Here is an 18,060-nt window from a genome sequence, read left to right as displayed (position 1 = left end):
TACTAGCCCTTTGTCCGATATGTCATTTGCAAATATCTTTTCCCATTCCGTTGGTTGCCTTTTAGTTTTATTGGTTGTTTCCTTTGCTGTGCAGAAGCTTTTTATCTTCATAAGGTCCCAGTAATTCACTTTTGCTTTTAATTCCCTTGCCTTTGGGGATGTGTCGAGGAAGAGATTGCTACGGCTGAGGTCAGAGAGGTCTTTTCCTGCTTTCTCCTCTAAGGTTTTGATGGTTTCCTGTCTCACATTTAGGTCCTTTATCCATTTTGAGTTTATTTTTGTAAATGGTGTGAGAAAGTGGTCTAGTTTCAACCTTCTGCATGTTGCTGTCCAGTTCTCCCAGCACCATTTGTTAAAGAGGCTGTCTTTTTTCCATTGGATGTTCTTTCCTGCTTTGTCAAAGATGAGTTGGCCATACGCTTGTGGGTCTAGTTCTGGGGTTTCTATTCTATTCCATTGGTCTGTGTGTCTGTTTTTGTGCCAATACCATGCTGTCTTGATGATGACAGCTTTGTAGTAGAGGCTAAAGTCTGGGATTGTGATGCCTCCTGCTTTGGTCTTCTTCTTCAAAATTCCTTTGGCTATTCGGGGCCTTTGTGGTTCCATATGAATTTTAGGATTGCTTGTTCTAGTTTCGAGAAGAATGCTGGTGCAATTTTGATTGGGATTGCATTGAATGTGTAGATATCTTTGGGTAGTATTGACATTTTGACAATATTTTTTTTTCCAATCCATGAGCAGGGAATGTCTTTCCATTTCTTTAAATCTTCTTCAATTACCTTCATAAGCTTTCTATAGTTTTCAGCATACAGATCCTTTACATCTTTGGTTAGGTTTATTCCTAGGTATTTTATGCTTCTTGGTGCAATTGTGAATGGGATCATTTTCTTTATTTGTCTTTCTGTTGCTTCATTGTTAGTGTATAAGAATGCAACTGATTTCTGTACATTGATTTTGTATCCTGCAACTTTGCTGAATTCATGTATCAGTTCTAGCAGACTTTTGGTGGAGTCTATCGGATTTTCCATGTATAATATCATGTCATCTGCAAAAAGCGAAAGCTTGACTTCATCTTTGCCAATTTTGATGCCTTTGATTTCCTTTTGTTGTCTGATTGCTGATGCTAGCACTTCCAGCACTATGTTAAACAACAGCGGTGAGAGTGGGCATCCCTGTCGTGTTCCTGATCTCAGGGAAAAAGCTCTCAGTTTTTCCCCGATGAGGATGATGTTAGCTGTGGGCTTTTCATAAATGGCTTTTATGATCTTTAAGTATGTTCCTTCTATCCAGACTTTCTCAAGGGTTTTTATTAAGAAAGGGTGCTGGATTTTGTCAAAGGCCTTTTCTGCATCGATTGACAGGATCATATGGTTCTTCTCTTTTTTTTTGTTAATGTGATGTATCACGTTGATTGATTTGCGAATGTTGAACCAGCCCTGCATCCCAGGAATGAATCCCACTTGATCATGGTGAATAATTCTTTTTATATGCTGTTGAATTCGATTTGCTAGTATCTTATTGAGAATTTTTGCATCCATATTCATCAGGGATATTGGCCTGTAGTTCTCTTTTTTTACTGGGTCTCTGTCTGGTTTAGGAATCAAAGTAATACTGGCTTCATAGAATGAGTCTGGAAGTTTTCCTTCCCTTTCTATTTCTTGGAATAGCTTGAGAAGGATGGGTATTATCTCTGCTTTAAACGTCTGGTAGAACTCCCCTGGGAAGCCCTGTGGTCCTGGACTCTTATTTGTTGGGAGATTTTTGATAACCGATTCAATTTCTTCGCTGGTTATGGGTCTGTTCAAGCTTTCTATTTCCTCCTGATTGAGTTTTGGAAGAGTGTAGGTGTTCAGGAATTTGTCCATTTCTTCCAGGTTGTCCAATTTGTTGGCATATAATTTTTCATAGTATTCCCTGATAATTGTTTGTATCTCTGAGGGATTGGTTGTAATAATTCCATTTTCATTCATGATTTTATCTATTTGGGTCATCTCCCTTTTCTTTTTGAGAAGCCTGGCTAGAGGTTTGTCAATTTTGTTTATTTTTTCAAAAAACCAACTCTTGGTTTCGTTGATCTGCTCTACAGTTTTTTTAGATTCTATATTGTTTATTTCTGCTCTGATCTTTATTATTTCTCTTCTTCTGCTGGGTTTAGGCTGCCTTTGCTGTTCTGCTTCTATTTCCTTTAGGTGTGCTGTTAGATTTTGTATTTGGGATTTTTCTTGTTTCTTGAGATAGGCCTGGATTGCAATGTATTTTCCTCTCAGGACTGCCTTCGCTGCGTCCCAAAGCGTTTGGATTGTTGTATTTTCATTTTCGTTTGTTTCCATATATTTTTTGATTTCTTCTCTAATTGCCTGGTTGACCCACTCATTCGTTAGTAGGGTGTTCTTTAACCTCCATGCTCTTGGAGGTTTTCCAGACTTTTTCCTGTGGTTGATTTCAAGCTTCATAGCATTGTGGTCTGAAAGTATGCATGGTATAATTTCAATTCTTGTAAACTTATGAAGGGCTGTTTTGTGACCCAGTATATGATCTATCTTGGAGAATGTTCCATGTGCACTCGAGAAGAAAGTATATTCTGTTGCTTTGGGATGCAGAGTTCTAAATATATCTGTCAAGTCCATCTGATCCAATGTCTCATTCAGGGCCCTTGTTTCTTTATTGACCGTGTGTCTAGATGATCTATCCATTTCTGTAAGTGGGGTGTTAAAGTCCCCAGCAATTACCACATTCTTATCAATAAGGTTGCTTATGTTTATGAGTAATTGTTTTATATATTTGGGGGCTCCGGTATTCAGCACATAGACATTTATAATTGTTAGCTCTTCCTGATGGATAGACCCTGTAACTATTATATAATGTCCTTCTTCATCTCTTGTTACAGCCTTTAATTTAAAGTCTAGTTTGTCTGATATAAGTATGGCTACTCCAGCTTTCTTTTGGCTTCCAGTAGCATGATAAATAGTTCTCTATCCCCTCACTCTGAATCTAAAGGTGTCCTCAGGTCTAAAATGAGTCTCTTGTAGACAGCAAATAGATGGGTCTTGTTTTTTTATCCATTCTGATACCCTATGTCTTTTGGTTGGCGCATTTAATCCATTTACATTCAGTGTTATTATAGAAAGATACGGGTTTAGAGTCATTGTGATGTCTGTATGTTTTATGCTTGTAGTGATGTCTCTGGTACTTTGTCTCACAGGGTCCCCCTTAGGATCTCTTTTAGGGCTGGTTTAGTGGTGACAAATTCCTTCAGTTTTTGTTTGTTTGGGAAGACCTTTATCTCTCCTTCTATTCTAAATGACAGACTTGCTGGATAAAGGATTCTCGGCTGCGTATTTTTTCTGTCTAGCACACTGAAAATCTCGTGCCAATTCTTTCTAGCCTGCCAGGTTTCAAAAGAGAGATCAGTCACGAGTCTTATAGGTCTCCCTTTATATGTGAGGGCACGTTTACCCCTTGCTGCTTTCAGAATTTTCTCTTATCCTTGTATTTTGCCAGTTTCACTATGATATGTCGTGCAGAAGATCGATTCAAGTTACGTCTGAAGGGAGTTCTCTGTGCCTCTTGGATTTCAATGCCTTTTTCCTTCCCCAGTTCAGGGAAGTTCTCAGCTATTATTTCTTCAAGTACCCCTTCAGCACCTTTCCCTCTCTCTTCCTCCTCTGGGATACCAATTATGCGTATATTATTTCTTTTCAGTGTATCACTTAGTTCTCTAATTTTCCCCTCATACTCCTGGATTTTTTTATCTCTCTTTTTCTCAGCTTCCTCTTTTTCCATAACTTTATCTTCTAGTTCACCTATTCTCTCCTTTGCCTCTTCCATCCGAGCCGTGGTGTTTTCCATTTTGTTTTGCATTTCATTTAAAGTGTTTTTCAGCTCCTCATGACTGTTCCTTAGTCCCTTGATCTCTGTAGCAAGAGATTCTCTGCTGTCCTGTATACTGTTTTCAAGCCCAGCGATTAATTTTATGACTATTATTCTAAATTCACTTTCTGTTATATTATTTAAATCCTTTTTGATCAGCTCATTAGCTGTTGTTATTTCTTGGAGATTCTTCTGAGGGGAATTCTTCCGCTTGGTCATTTTGGATAGTCCCTGATGTGGTGAGGACCTGCAGGGCACTTCCTCTGTGCTGTGGTGTATAACTGGAGTTGGTGGGCGTGGCCGCAGTCAGTCCTGATGTCTGCCCCCAGCCCACCGCTGGGGCCACAGTCAGACTGGTGTGTGCCTTCTCTTCCCCTCTCCTAGGGGCGGGATTCACTGTGGGGTGGCGTGGCCCGTCTGGGCTACTTGCACAATGCCAGGCTTGTGATGCTGGGGATCTGGTGTATTAGCTGGGGTGGGTAGGCAAGGTGCACGGCGGCAGGGGGGGCAGGCTTAGCTTGCTTCTCCTTAGGTGATCCACTTCAGGAGGGGCCCTGTGGCAGCCGGAGGGAGTCAGATCCGCTGCCAGAGGTTTGGCTCTGCAGAAGCACAGAGTTGGGTGTTTGCGCGGAGCGAGCAATTTCCCTGGCAGGAACCGGTTCCCTTTGGGATTTTGGCTGGGGGATGGGCAGGGGAGATGGCTCTGGCGAGCGCCTTTGTTCCCCACCAAACTGAGCTCTGTCGTCCGGGGGCTCCACAGCTCTCCCTCCCTTTGTCCTCCACAGCTCTCCCTCCCTTTGTCCTCCAGCCTTCCCGCTTTCCGAGCAGAGCTGTTAACTTATGACCTCCCAGACGCTAAGTCGCGCTTGCTGTCGGAACACAGTCCGTCAGGCCCCTCCGCTTTTGCAAGCCAGACTCAGGGACTCTGCTTGGCTGGCGAGCTGCCCCTCCGCCCCGGCTCCCTCCCGCCAGTCCATGGAGCGCGCACCGCCTCGCCGCCCTTCCTACCCTCTTCCGTGGGCCTCTCGTCTGCGCTTGGGTCTGGCGACTCCAATCTGCTAATCCTCTGGCGGTTTTCTGGGTTATTTAGGCAGGTGTAGGTGGAATCTAAGTGATCAGCAGGACGCGCGGTGAGCCCAGCGTCCTCCTACGCCGCCATCTTCCCCTCTCTTTCAATTCTTAATGATAACCTTGCTGAGTAGAGTATTTTTGGTTGTAGGCTTTTTTATTCTTTTTAGCACTTAGACTATATTGTGCCACTCCATCTGTCCTGGAAAGCGTCTTTTGAAAAAATCAGCTGTTAGTCTTAATGGGATTTCCTCTCGTATGTAACAATGCTTCTCTCTTGCTTTTCTCTTGTTGCTTTTAAGATTCTCTCTTCATTTTCAACTTTTGACATTTAATTATTGTGTCTTGGTGTGGGTCTCCTTGTATTCATCTTGTTTGGTGCTGTCTGTGCTTGGACCCAGATGTATGTTTCCTTCCATAGGTTAAGGAAGTTTTCAGCTATTATTTTTTCAAGTAAGTTTTCTGCCTCTTTTTCTCTCTTTTCTCCTTCTGGGACCCCTGTAATGTGTATGTTCCTACTCTTGATGTTGTCCGAGAGATTTCTTATCCTCATTAAATTTTAGTTTTCCTTTTTGCTATTAAGCTTGGGTACTTTCCACCAGTCTGCTTTCCATTTCTCTAATTCTTTCTTCTGCATCTGATGATCTGCTGTTGATTTACTCTAATATGTTTTTCATTTCATCTATTGTATTGTTCATCTCTGATTAGTTCTTTTTAATATATTCTAACTCTGTTGAAACTCTCACTGAGTTCATCCACTCCTCTCTCAAGGCTGGTGAACATCTTTATGACCATTACTTTGAGCTCTGTCAGCTAGATTGCCTATCTCTCTTTTGTTTAGTTGTGTTTTTTTTTTTCCTGAAGTCTGTTCTTTCATTGGAACATATTCCTCTGTTGCTTCATTTTTTTTCTTTCTGTTTCCCCCCCCTCCACGAATTAGGTGGAATAGCTGCCTCTCCCAGTCTTGAATGAGTGAGGTTGTGTAGGAATGTGTCCTGTGTAGATTGCATGTGCCTGACAGCTTTGGCTGGCTGAGTAGAGCTGGAGTAGACAGGGCTGAGAGGTCCTGGTGTGCCCCATATTCAGGCCACCCTGGTAGGACAGCTGGAGCTGGAGTCAGTGTGGGCTGAGATAATCTGTGCAGGGGACTCCCTGGAGGGACAACTAAGGTGGGTACAGGCCAGAGCTGCCTTGTGGGGACAGCTGGAACTGGGCTAGGATCCCAGGGCTCACTGTGGTGGCCCTATTAGATTGACTAGGGCATCTAATTCCGCTGCCTCTGTGTTATAAAGGAGGAGAGGGTACAGAAACAGGAGTGCTCACCAGTTCCTTTGGCTGTAGAGAGAGTGAGAATTCCAGTAGTTTCTCTACTGTTTGGCAGATGCTCTAGGGTTTGTAACTGGATTTTGCTTCATTTATAGTTTAGTTTCTGGGGCATCTGGGTGGCTCAGTTGGTTAAGTGACCAACTTTGGCCTAGGTCATGATCTTTCCATTCCCAAGTTTGAACCCCACACTGGACTGTGTGCTGGCAGCTTAGAGCCTGGAGCCTGTTTCAGATTCTGTGTCTCCCTCTCTCTCTCTGCCCCTTCCTCACTCATGCTCTGTCTCTGTCTCAAAAATAAACATTAAAAAAGATTATAGTTTAGTTTCCCTTTAAACCACTGGTTTTTTTTGTTCGTTTTTTGTTGTTTTTTTTTTTTTTTTTCCTGTGTCCTAGGTCAGGTGAATCTGTGCTTGGCTTCTCAGTGATATCCTACCTATTGTGGGTTGTGGGGTGGGGGTGGAGTTCCTGCTATTACCATGTCTCCATCTCTCCTGTCCTTTTCTTTGTGGTCCCTCTGCCTTTTGTTGTGCAGAAACTGTTTAATCAACCTTCGGTTCTTCTTCAGGAGGAATTGCTATATATGTAGCATAGAATCCGTGTGTCCATGGGTAGAGATGAGTTCAGAATGTTCCTACACCACCATCTTGGACCAAATTTCTAGAACATTGTTATGTCCTTAGCACCTACTGGGTACTCAAGTACTTGTTGAGTGCATAGGATGAATACTCCATATAAGGAAGATCTGTGAATGGGGGCACTGTACTGGGCTCCTGGTGGACATTCTGGTATTTTATTTATGATCTGCCAAGGTGATGCCCTCCTTCTGAGTTTGCATACTTTTTATATAGAAGATAACTGCAGTTAAAGAAATATGCTCTAAATTGCATTAAAAATAATGGTGTAAGAACTGCAATTGGAATCCTATCAGAGAGCAGCACTCTACTTTCTCCTTTTATAATCTTTTATTTCTTTAAAAACTTTTTTTAAATTTATTTTTAAGAGAGAGAGAGAGAGAGAGAGAGACAGAGCATGAGTGGGGGAGGGGCAGAGAGAGAGAGAGAGGGAGACACAGAATCCGAAGCAGGCTCCAGGCCCTGAACTGTCAGCACAGAGCCCGACGCAGGGCTTGAACCCATGAACTGCAAGATCATGACTTGAGCCGAAGTTGGACACCTAGCTGACTAAGCCACTGGGTGCCCCTATAATCTTTCATTTCTTGAATCAGATCATCCACTAATTATAAGTAACTAGATTATATCATCTGCCTTTACTTTGCTACTGTATCATTAGTATGGTCCCTGTATCAGTTAACTTAAAATAGACTTTAAAATATATAGGAAAATAAGGGAGGAAAAAAGAAAAAAGAAAAATATCCTTCATACATACCTTGAAAAAACGTTAGTGAATAATAATATAGCATGCTGGGATTATAAAATCAACAGTGGGATCTCATAGGAGGCCCTGGCAAACCTCCATATAAGCTACACAAATGACAACAGCAATATATATAACCATATCACACATTAAGATGATAAAGTGCAAATTGTTCAATACAAATCATTGTATTGCTATACAAATTGTGTGCTATACAAATTTGGTACAAAAAGAGCTAGAAGAAGCAGCTACAAATCAGCAGCTGGTTTGTATGCAAAACTAATGATACAGTAGAGATAAATATGATCTCTCTTAACAGTGGCATCTTTCTGGAGTAAAATTTGCTGATGTGTAAAAATGTGTTAAAATCTGGCTCTTCTTTGACCCAGAAATTTAGTTTTTCGTACTTTACATCCAGGCAACTGTAAAATTGATCCTCCAATGATTGATTTGCTAAAGAACTTTTATTGAATAAACACTATATCTCATAAGGAAATACTTAAGAATATGCAAAAAATTTAGTAACGCTATTTATTAGACCTAGAGTAGTCAGATTCATATAAAGTAGAATGGTGGTTGCCAGGGCCATCAGGGGAGGTAGGAATGGGGAGTTATTGTTTGATGGGTACAGAATTTCAATTTGAGATGATGAAAGGCATTGAAACTGGATGGTGGTGATGGTTGTACAACATTGTGAATGTACTTAATGCCACTGAACTGTATACTTAGGCATGCTTAAAATAGTAAATTTTATGGTATTTTACCACAATGAAAAATATATAGTATATGTGTAATAAATGTTTTGAATGAATAAATGATTTAAAAATCAATAGGGTTTGATACGGTGAAGAAAAGGTAGGGGCAAAGGTGACTATAAGGTTTAGAGTTGTAATTGTGCCATTGACAGAAACTGGGAAATCCCTGTGTAAGGATGTTGATTGATTTGCTTTCATGACATAATCATATATGACATAATATATATATATATATATATATATATATATATATATATGACTAAGTCATAGATATGAGTCATAAATACATATGAAGTAGAAAAGTTTTGGTAGACAGAACTTAGGTGGAAGATAAAGGATATAAAAATACAGACTTAGAAATTAGAGTGATAATATTAAAGCCAATGGAGTCCTCTGATTTCCTCCCAAGCACTACATAAGGAATTAGTTGCATAATGCCCTCTGCTCTACCCTCTGATCTTGTTCATAGGGTAGAGTCCTATCTAGTTAAGAGCATGTTTTCAGCAATTTATTCACATTTGTATACTTATAATAAAGTTGACTTTTTAAACTGTAGATTTTGAAATAATTAAAATGCCTCATCCTATTTTCATTGGTAGATAAAAATGCAAGCTTGTGTGCTTGAAAAAATACAATGGGAATGGGAGAAGAAACTGTAAAAGCTCTTATTAATTCATATCTAACCAGATGCCATAAAGCAATAAATCTTGGGTATTTGTCAAGTCAAGGCTTTCATCAAAGACAGATGAGATATCTAAAGCCTGAGCCGCCTGGATTTGCATAACCCAAAAGTTTCTCTTTAGTAACAATGAAATATTATAGAACTTAGAAACTTGCATTTTGTGAGATGCCTATAGAAAGATTATTTTGAAGGTTACTTTTATTTCCTTAAAGGAACAAGAAATAGATTAGCATGTTTTGTAGTGCTACAGACTCATTGTATACCAACTCACATCTCCATCAGAAAAGCTCAGTTCTTTGAGGAATGGAATTGCTTATTTTGAACAAAGGTATCAGACCACTTGTCTAGAACTCACAATTGAACAAATATACAGTCTCTCTGGACAATGGCAGCAAAGGAGTAATTTATGTTTGTACTTCAAGTGCTCAGTATAGAAAGAATAGTCCTGTCCAGATTAGTGTCTTCAACCACGCCCACACCCACAAATGCTAATCATTGACAGGGTGTTGAGGTTTTAAGACAAAGGTCTAGGCAGCCATAAAGGAAAAGATTAATAGATTTGACGTACAAAATTTAAAACTGTAATGCTGCAAAATATGCCATGAGAAAAGTTTAATGGCAAATAGAAAAAATAATTGTAACATATGACAAGTGATTTATATCCTAAATATATGAAAAAGTATATAACATTGAGACAGTTTTCCACCCGTGAGAGAGAGAATGTGTTGCTTGTAAGGGTGCAGGGAAATTGCTGGTGGAAATATGAATTGCTGTGTTCCTTTTGGAAATTAATCTAACAATGTATATTAAAAACCCAGCAAACCCATTCTTGAGAGTTTATGTTATAGAAATAGAAGCATCAGTGCCTGAAGATATTTAAACCAAAATATTTATTTTATCATTGCTTGTAGTGATATAAAAGAAAAATCTAGTACAACCTGAATGTTCATCAGTGGGAGAAAAGTTTGAATAAGTTATGGTAAGCTATTAGAAACAATGAGTTAAATACAGATCTATGACATGGAGAGATATGATATATAGATATCTGCAATAATTATGAGATCAAAAAGCAAATTGCAGAGTTTATAATTTAAATAATTTGTAGAGTATAATTTTTGTTAAAAAGAAAAACAACTAATATGCTTTAATATCTTTGCATAAATAAAACATTTAAGGAGAGCTAGACATGAACCAGTGATGTATATGCTTAACCTCATTTTTACACCTAAGGTCGATTTATTTGCACATAGGTCTTATAAAAATTACAAGAAAATGGACCTTGGGTGCAGGGAATTGGATTAATTACATTTTTTGATGCATGATTTACTATCACGAATGCATCACTTTTTGTGTTGCTGCCTAGTGATTGTGTGAATATAAAATATTTAATCAGTTGCTAAACATTTTAGATGGTTTCAAAACATTTGCTTTATTAATAATGTTCTAGCTATTTTTGTATATTTTCTAAATATTTTCTTGGCACAAATATCTAGAACTCAAATTGCTAAGTTAAAAGATATCTATATCTATACATATTTATACATCTCTATATACATATCTATCTATCTATCTATCTGTCTTTCATCTGTCTACATCTTTATCTATCTATATGTAGGGATATAGATATCTTTTAACCCGAGTATATATAACTTTCTAGTTACCAATTGCTATGTAACCAACTACCCCAAAGCTTAGTACTTCTAACAACATTTATTTTACTCTTGAATCAGCAAACTGAGCAGGGCCCACTAAGGATAGCTTATTTCTGTTCTGCTTGACATGGGCTGGGTTGGCTCGAGGGTGGGAGGCTGGAATCTTCAAAGGCTCTTTTACTCACATGTGTGGTGCTTGGTCTGGGAAGAGTCAAATAGTGGAGCTAGCACAGCTAGGACTCCTTAAGCACCATTCTCCATTTGTATGTGGTATCTCTCTAGCATGTTGATTTCAGGGTAACTAGACTTCTTCCATGCAGCTTAGGGAAGCCCCGTGGAAGCACTGTCACCTTTTCTAACTTAGCCTTGGAAACCATGCACCATCACTTCTATTGTACAGGCCTCTCCAGGGCACATAGACACCTACTCTCAATGGAGTAGCATCAACATCATGTCGTAGGAAGATCAGATGGGATTATGGACTCTATTGGTGTGGCTGTCTTTGAAAAATATAATCTGCATCATACTTTTTCAGACTTCTGATACATATTGCTAAATAGGCATTCCACATATTGTACAGTAATGAAAATTATTTTTTCTTGAAACTGCTAAACAAGGATATTTTTTTTCCATCTTTGCCAATCTGACCTGCAAAGAAGTATCTCATTTTTTAAATTTACTTTTTTGGTTACTACTGAAGTTTGTATGTATGTGTGTGTTTGTGTTTGAGCTGCTGGTTTACATCTTTTGCAGAAATAATAATTTAGCCTAGGATTTGAAATTTTGAATTAGAGTCTTAGGGAGCAATTCGTTCATACTCCTCTTTTTACTGATAAGGAAACTGAGTCACAAAGAACCCCAAGTTCAAAGTTCTGTAAACTCAAGCAAAGCTTATGTCAGGTAATTCAGCACTTTGAATAGATACTAAATACTTTGGATAGATTTGGCAGTGATTAAACATAATTTGCCATTGGGAACTGTAGTGGATTGAAAATAACATTCTGGTAGTAGTCTTATAATAAGGAACCCTTTCTCCATAAAGAGGATCCCTACCCATATACTCTCCCTTAGAAAAGTTTTCAGTTGTACTTCAAAGTGTATCCCCAACAAAATTGTATATGATTAACAAATGCATTTTTGTTTCTACTTGCTCAGAAATGAATCAAGCATCGCATTGGGTCCTGTATATACAGTGGTGCTCAAAACAGATTCTCTGCCATCATGGAGCCTTTTCTCTCCTGGTAGCGATGGACGTTAAACAAACAAATAAATATAAAACTCCCAAGTTGCAGTGAGTGTCGTGAAGAAAAAGTGTAGAAGGCATGAGAGCAAGCACAAAGTAGGGGATCTATTTAAATACCCATCAGGAAGTGACATTTCAGCTGAAACCTGAAAGATGAGTAGGAGATATCTAGGCAAAAGTTAGGGGAAGGGTTTTCATTGAGGAAGCACAGACCCAAAGAAAGGAGGGAATGTGGTGTGTTTGAGGAGCTGAAAGGGAACCAATGTGACCCCAGGAGAGTGAGCAAGGAAAGATGAGGTTGGAGAGGCAGGCAAGGCCAGAGCAGGTGGGCTAATAGTAAAGATTGTGGACCATAGCTGACCTATCTTGTTAAAACCTGTAAATAGGTTAGAATCATCCAGCCACAAGTGAGAGTGCCTCGGTCAGGTGTGCTGATGTGGATAGGCAAGGATTTGACAAATATTTTCAGGTAGGAGTTATTGGACTTCTTCACATTTCAGTACTGTCCTTGATTCATTATATTTCATAGGATGGTGGAGTGGTTAGCTGTTTTCTTAGTGTCCTCTTCTCATTTCAGCCCTAACATGTCAAAGTGACTTCAGTATGGTCACATAGCTATCTAGAGTGAAATGTGGTTTTCTAGTCCAATGCTCTATTAGGCAAGAAAGGAAAAGACACCTTCTAACATTTCTCTGACTCCTCTTTGACTTCTCATCACTTGCTGAAGCAGAGGAGAAATAGCATGATGAAGGCCTAGGGTTTTTCAACAGAACAGAATTGAGTGGGGTTGGAGCAGTTTAGATGAAAATGGGAATATCTAAGTTCTTTGTTTTTCAGACTTTATATTCTTATGCTTGTATCAGAACTTCCTATTTTATCTGCTACAGTCCCCTGAGAAAGAAATTCTTTGTCAGAAAAATTGCTTTATTCCATGAGAGAGAAATAAAAATATCTTTGGACTAGCACCCTTATTTAATTAAATTGGTTCAGATCCACAAACATATATGGAGAACCCACTATGTATCAGGCACTGTGGTGAACTGACATCATCCCATTTATCCCTCACCACAGCCTTGTGAATTGGTGTCATCATGCTTAGTTTACAGATGTGGAAATTGACCTTTAATGTAAAATGCCAATGTCTATTCTCTGTTTTCATCAAAGAATGATAAAGAGAGCCATCAACACATCCCTTTCCCCCAAGTTTAGCTAAAATGAGCAATGGCCTAAATGCCATCTAAATGTATTTAAGCAGAACTGAACCTGAAGCAGATTCAGGTCATCTTAACAGCTTAAAAAAAAAAGAAAAGAAAAAAGAAAGAAAGAAATTTACAAATAGCATGGATATTGTCAGGTGAAATAGAGCACTGCAGAAAAAGTCAGCCACCATCAGAGTCAGTTAGCATTCAGCTTCAGGATCTCTTGGACCCCCACCCTCACTCCCTGCCCTACTCTCCTAATGTGTTAAGAACACCAGACCACAGTAAAAGTCTTTATCTTATAATTACCTCAAAACTTACAGACTTCTGGAATAAAAACAGTTTTTAAAGGACAGATGGACATCAACTCTGTTGATGTTTATATGTGAAATAAATCAGATGAAAGTTGTGAGAAATTTTTAAACCTATGACTCTGTAGGAGAAGAAAACTTTCTCCCTTCTACATTCTTTGGCTGGTCTCATGATTAAATTGACATAAGCAGTTTAACAAGAGAAAAACAAATTTAATTTTGTACATATGGGAACCTATACAAATAAGAGATTCAAAGAAGTAACAAAAGCAGGCAGCTTTTATACCTTTCAAACAAAGAAACAATAGATTTTTAAAGAATTAAAACACAAAGAATTTTGGGCTTGGGGTAATAAATTAGGGAGGAAGTAACAAGGTTCGTTTATATAGGTTCCTTGGCCTTGAATTCCCTATCTCTGGTAATAAGGATGTCTTCTACCCACCTGTCACAGGGAGGGTAACTTTCAGATGGGAGATAGATTTCCTACTCTCCGGGAGACAGAGGATGGTCAGAGTGTCACTGTTGCACTGGCTATTTCTTAAGGAACTTTAATTCAAAGTGGCATATTTTGGGGTGGCATATTTTGCTCCCCTTCAACTCTTACTACAGAACTTTTTAAAAGCAATTAAATTTTAATTCTAGATATATTAATTTCATTTATTTTTTATTATTTATCCATATACTCATCCATCTATGACCTGGGCACATACTAGGTTCTAAGAATATAGAACTATACAGCATAATATTCATTTGTTAATTATGTATACCCTTCTTTAAACTAAAAGATCTATGAATGACATGATTCCCAATCTCAGAAAGTGGTGAAGATTGACAAGGGTGTGGACAGTAAATACCCTGATAGAGATATGCCAAAGATCTGCCATACCACATGGTAGTTGGGGAAGGGAGTACCTAACACAAACAAGGTTGAGGAAATAGGGCACCCCCCAAGAGAGATTCCCTGGAGGAATAAATTAACTACACAAAAACCATCACTGCAGTTTTGCTCAGTGTGTGTGTTTTATATTTTGCTTTGTTTGCCTCTTTCCTTTGCTAGTTTGGTGTCATGATTAAATTGACATGGTTGGAGACCAGCCATAATTTTCAGCAGGGTGTAGGTGGATGGGCTCAATCATAGAGTTGCTCTTCCATTTAGCCAGCTGCATGCCTGATCTTTAAAAAGAAGATTCTTATATTGTGTCTTCTACTCCTTCAGCCTATGCGTCTGCATCTCAGAAACTTATTCATATGTTGCCCCCAAGAGTTCCATTAGTGCAGCTGTGATTAAGTCCATCTGCATATCCACCATGGCTTGGGAGACATCCTGCCTGCCACACTGTCAGCATGATGGATGGCCCTGCATCATGGCAGCTGCGGTGGATGAAAGCAGTAAAGGAGCTCAAATCTTCCAGTCAGCTGTTCAGCCTGCAAGTCAAAGTCCACGTTGGAGTAGTTGCTGTTTTCTTCCATGTATCTGGTTGACATATGGAAAAGGGCAGACTATAGCCCAAAGTGCTCACAAAATTTTCCTACCCTCTATGGCTTTTCTCTCCAATGTGACTGCTCATTATAGGGTTTTTGTGTTTTCTGGGTCCATTAACCCTCATTTTTAACCTGGATGACTTTCTCTCCATTAGAACCAAAGAGCTTTGACTAAGACAAATACTCAAAGCACAAATTTATGCATCTTTTTGTCCAACCAGCAATCCAATTGCTTAATTTTCCAAGGTAAATTTTTATTTCTGAAGTTTCATTTAATTGAGGCTTATAGAAGACATTTTCTGTGCTTGGCTCGGTTAATATTGAGTCACTATGGGAAAGAGTGAATAAAACTAACCAAGGTAAATGATCTCTCTGGATTCCTTTGCCCTTGATTTCACTGAGGAACTTTTATTTCCAGTTGGAAATCAGCATCTCTCTTATTCATTCAGTAAGTGAATGTATAACTAGCAACTGCTATGTTCAGGCATGGTTTATAGATGCTAGGAATGTGAAGATAAATAAGACATGAACCTTGCCCTCCAGGACTCACAGTTTAGTGGGAGAGACTGACAAATAAACCAGTGATTACAATATTATAAATGCTATTTAGAAGGAACACTGGGTGTTGTGGAAACACACAGGTGCAGCACCTGATCAGCCTTTGGGGGAGCTCTGGGAAGTGGTTAAGGAAGGCTTCTTGTAGGAGCTGACAATTGAAAGGAGTCTTGAAGGATCAGTGTGAGTTAGCCAGAGAAAGAAGCTGAAGGAGGACACAGTGTGTACATGGCATAACATGAGCAAAAATAGGAAAAGAGTTTAATTCTTTAATGCCAAATTATAAAGTTTTCATGTAAACTTTTATTCCTACAATTCTTTCAGAATAAAGAGAGTTGCCTTACATTCAGGTATTAAAAACCCTTTTATATTATAGGGCACTATTTTAAATTATGCTTTTTTGAGAGAGAGAGAGAGAGAGAGAGAGAGAGAGAGAGAGAGAAAGAAAGAGCGAGGGAGGGATAGGAAGAGAAGGAAAGACCCTTAGGCAGGTTCCACACCCAGCATGGAGCCTGAGGAGGGCCTCAACTTAGGACCATGAGGTCATGACCTGACAGAAACCAAGCGCTGGACGCTTAACTGACTGAGCCACCCAGGAGCCTATAATTACACTGTTTTGAACCACAAACATTTGTTTAGGAAAGACACAATAGCTTGGAATCACCTCTGTCACTGCTGGTTATAGAAGTCATCTGACAAAAGAAATTCAATATAGATTTTGTGTAAGTATGGGAGAGGGTGGGAAATGACTTCACAACTGCAAGTCTTGGATATCATTGTAAATAAGCCTTTTAAAGATCACTTGAAAATGAAATACAATTAGTGGTTACTTTGTGGAGATCATAAATATACACCCACAGGATGAATGGAAAAATAAAACTTATTTTAAGCAAATGGACATTTGTGGTTTGAGATAAAATTTCCAGTGATAACATCATATGCAGATGAAAAAAAATTTTCCATTTTCAAGGTAGTAAAGCCATTTTCACTTCCTTCTCCTTTTTCAAATCCCGTAAATAATGAAGAGAACAAGAAACAAAAATTCAGACTTCATCTTTGATGAAGGTAGATGTATATAACCCTGAACTAGAATTTATGAAGACTAAAAAGTAGCAGAGGAATGGTAAGAGAACATCAAAGTGAAATCTAAGTTCTTGCCATGCAGGTATTCAGAGAACCCCTGAAAAGCTCAGAAATAAAGACATCAGAGATCACAGGAGGCAAGGACTGGGTTGGGAGACCAAGAGGAAGGTTTTTAGGAGAAAGTCTGTCCAAGGAGCAGTTGTTCCCCACTTCTGTCCCACACAGACAGGTAACCAGGCCTCCTATACACCAAATAAAATCAGTTTATTCTCTAGGAAGTCAACCAGAAGACCACCAGACTCTGAGATATCAGGCACAGAGGAGGTAGGAGTGAGAAGCCCTAATTTATGCATTTGACAGTGAATACCAGTAGCCTGGATATGCCAGGTAAGGGGTTGCTGGATTCACTCCTAGAGAAAAGGAACTATCCTGGAGAAAAACCTAGAGATACGGACATTTGAAAGTCCCCTTTTACTAACAGAGCCCTCCCAAGTTTTGACAAGGAACGTGACTACCTAGAGTCTACATTTCCCAGGCTCTCTTGCAGTGAGTGTGACTACTAACTAAATTCTTTTTTAAATACTTTTTTTTTTATTAAATTTTTTTTCAAGGCTTTTTTTTTTTTTTTTTTTTTTTACTTTTTGAGAGGGAGACAGTGTGAGCGGAGGAGAGGCAGAGAGAGAGGAAGACACAGAATCTGAAGCAGGCCACAGGCTCTGAGCTGTCAGCACAGAGCCTGATGCAGAACTCAAACCCATGAGCTGTGAGATCATGACCTGAAGTCAGACGCTTAACCGACTGAGCCACCCAGGCGCCCCACTACTAACCAACCAAATTCTTATTTACAGTGTGAGCAGCTTCTTCAGCTCTCTTAAAAGAAATTTGCTTGTCCTCCCCTTTCTCTAACTTCTTCCAAGGATAGGATGTGGATGTGCTGCTGAGGCAGCCCCAGCCATGTGGACAAGGAAGACACTCTGAGGGTCAGTGGAGCAGCAAGATAGAAAGAACAGAAAGAGCAGCAGATTGTCTAGCACTACCCATCAACTATGGAATGTTAAAAAAAGGAAGAAATGAATTCCTGACTTGTTTGAGCCACCGTATTTGGGGACCTCTTTGTTGTAGCAACTTAGCCTGTAACCTAACGAATACACTTTGTGTATTAAAAACAACGAAAAAGACCAACCTGTCTTTTTGCCCAAATACTCTATGGTGAAGTCTACCAGTTCATATCATATGCCAGATTCAAAACAGCTTTTTAGTGCTTCATTATTAAATATGAATGGACAGCTAAGAATCACTAGACATTTGATTAAAGCAACCAGCATGAAAGGCAGAAACCAGAGTGAAGAAACAGGAAGTGGGAACTCAAAGGAATCAGAAGCAATGCAAGGAGCCAAAGAAAACTTCAAAGAAAACATAGTTAAAACCTCAGGGAGATAAGAGAAAGATACGGCCTACATG

The 18,060-nt window shown here is 39.2% G+C and overlaps 1 protein-coding gene across 8 annotated transcripts in view; it reads left to right on the top strand.

Annotated features, from left to right (window-relative positions):
* Window positions 1–18,060, top strand: part of CRACD (capping protein inhibiting regulator of actin dynamics) — a 280,653-nt gene that overhangs the window by 177,915 nt on the left and 84,678 nt on the right. The window contains exon 1 of one of the 8 annotated variants that reach the window (XM_030313822.1): window positions 10,032–10,053. The exons of the other annotated variants lie outside the window; for them this stretch is intronic. The gene's annotated coding sequence lies outside the window, so the exon portion shown is untranslated. Of the gene's footprint in view, window positions 1–10,031; window positions 10,054–18,060 lie in introns of those variants that run through there. 8 annotated transcript variants of the gene reach the window in all.

Source organism: Lynx canadensis, chromosome B1 (genome assembly GCF_007474595.2).
Source record: "Lynx canadensis isolate LIC74 chromosome B1, mLynCan4.pri.v2, whole genome shotgun sequence".
In the NCBI taxonomy this organism is placed as follows: domain Eukaryota; kingdom Metazoa; phylum Chordata; class Mammalia; order Carnivora; family Felidae; genus Lynx; species Lynx canadensis.
Note: the sequence above shows the minus strand (reverse complement) of the source record. Positions and strands in the feature narration are given on the sequence as shown.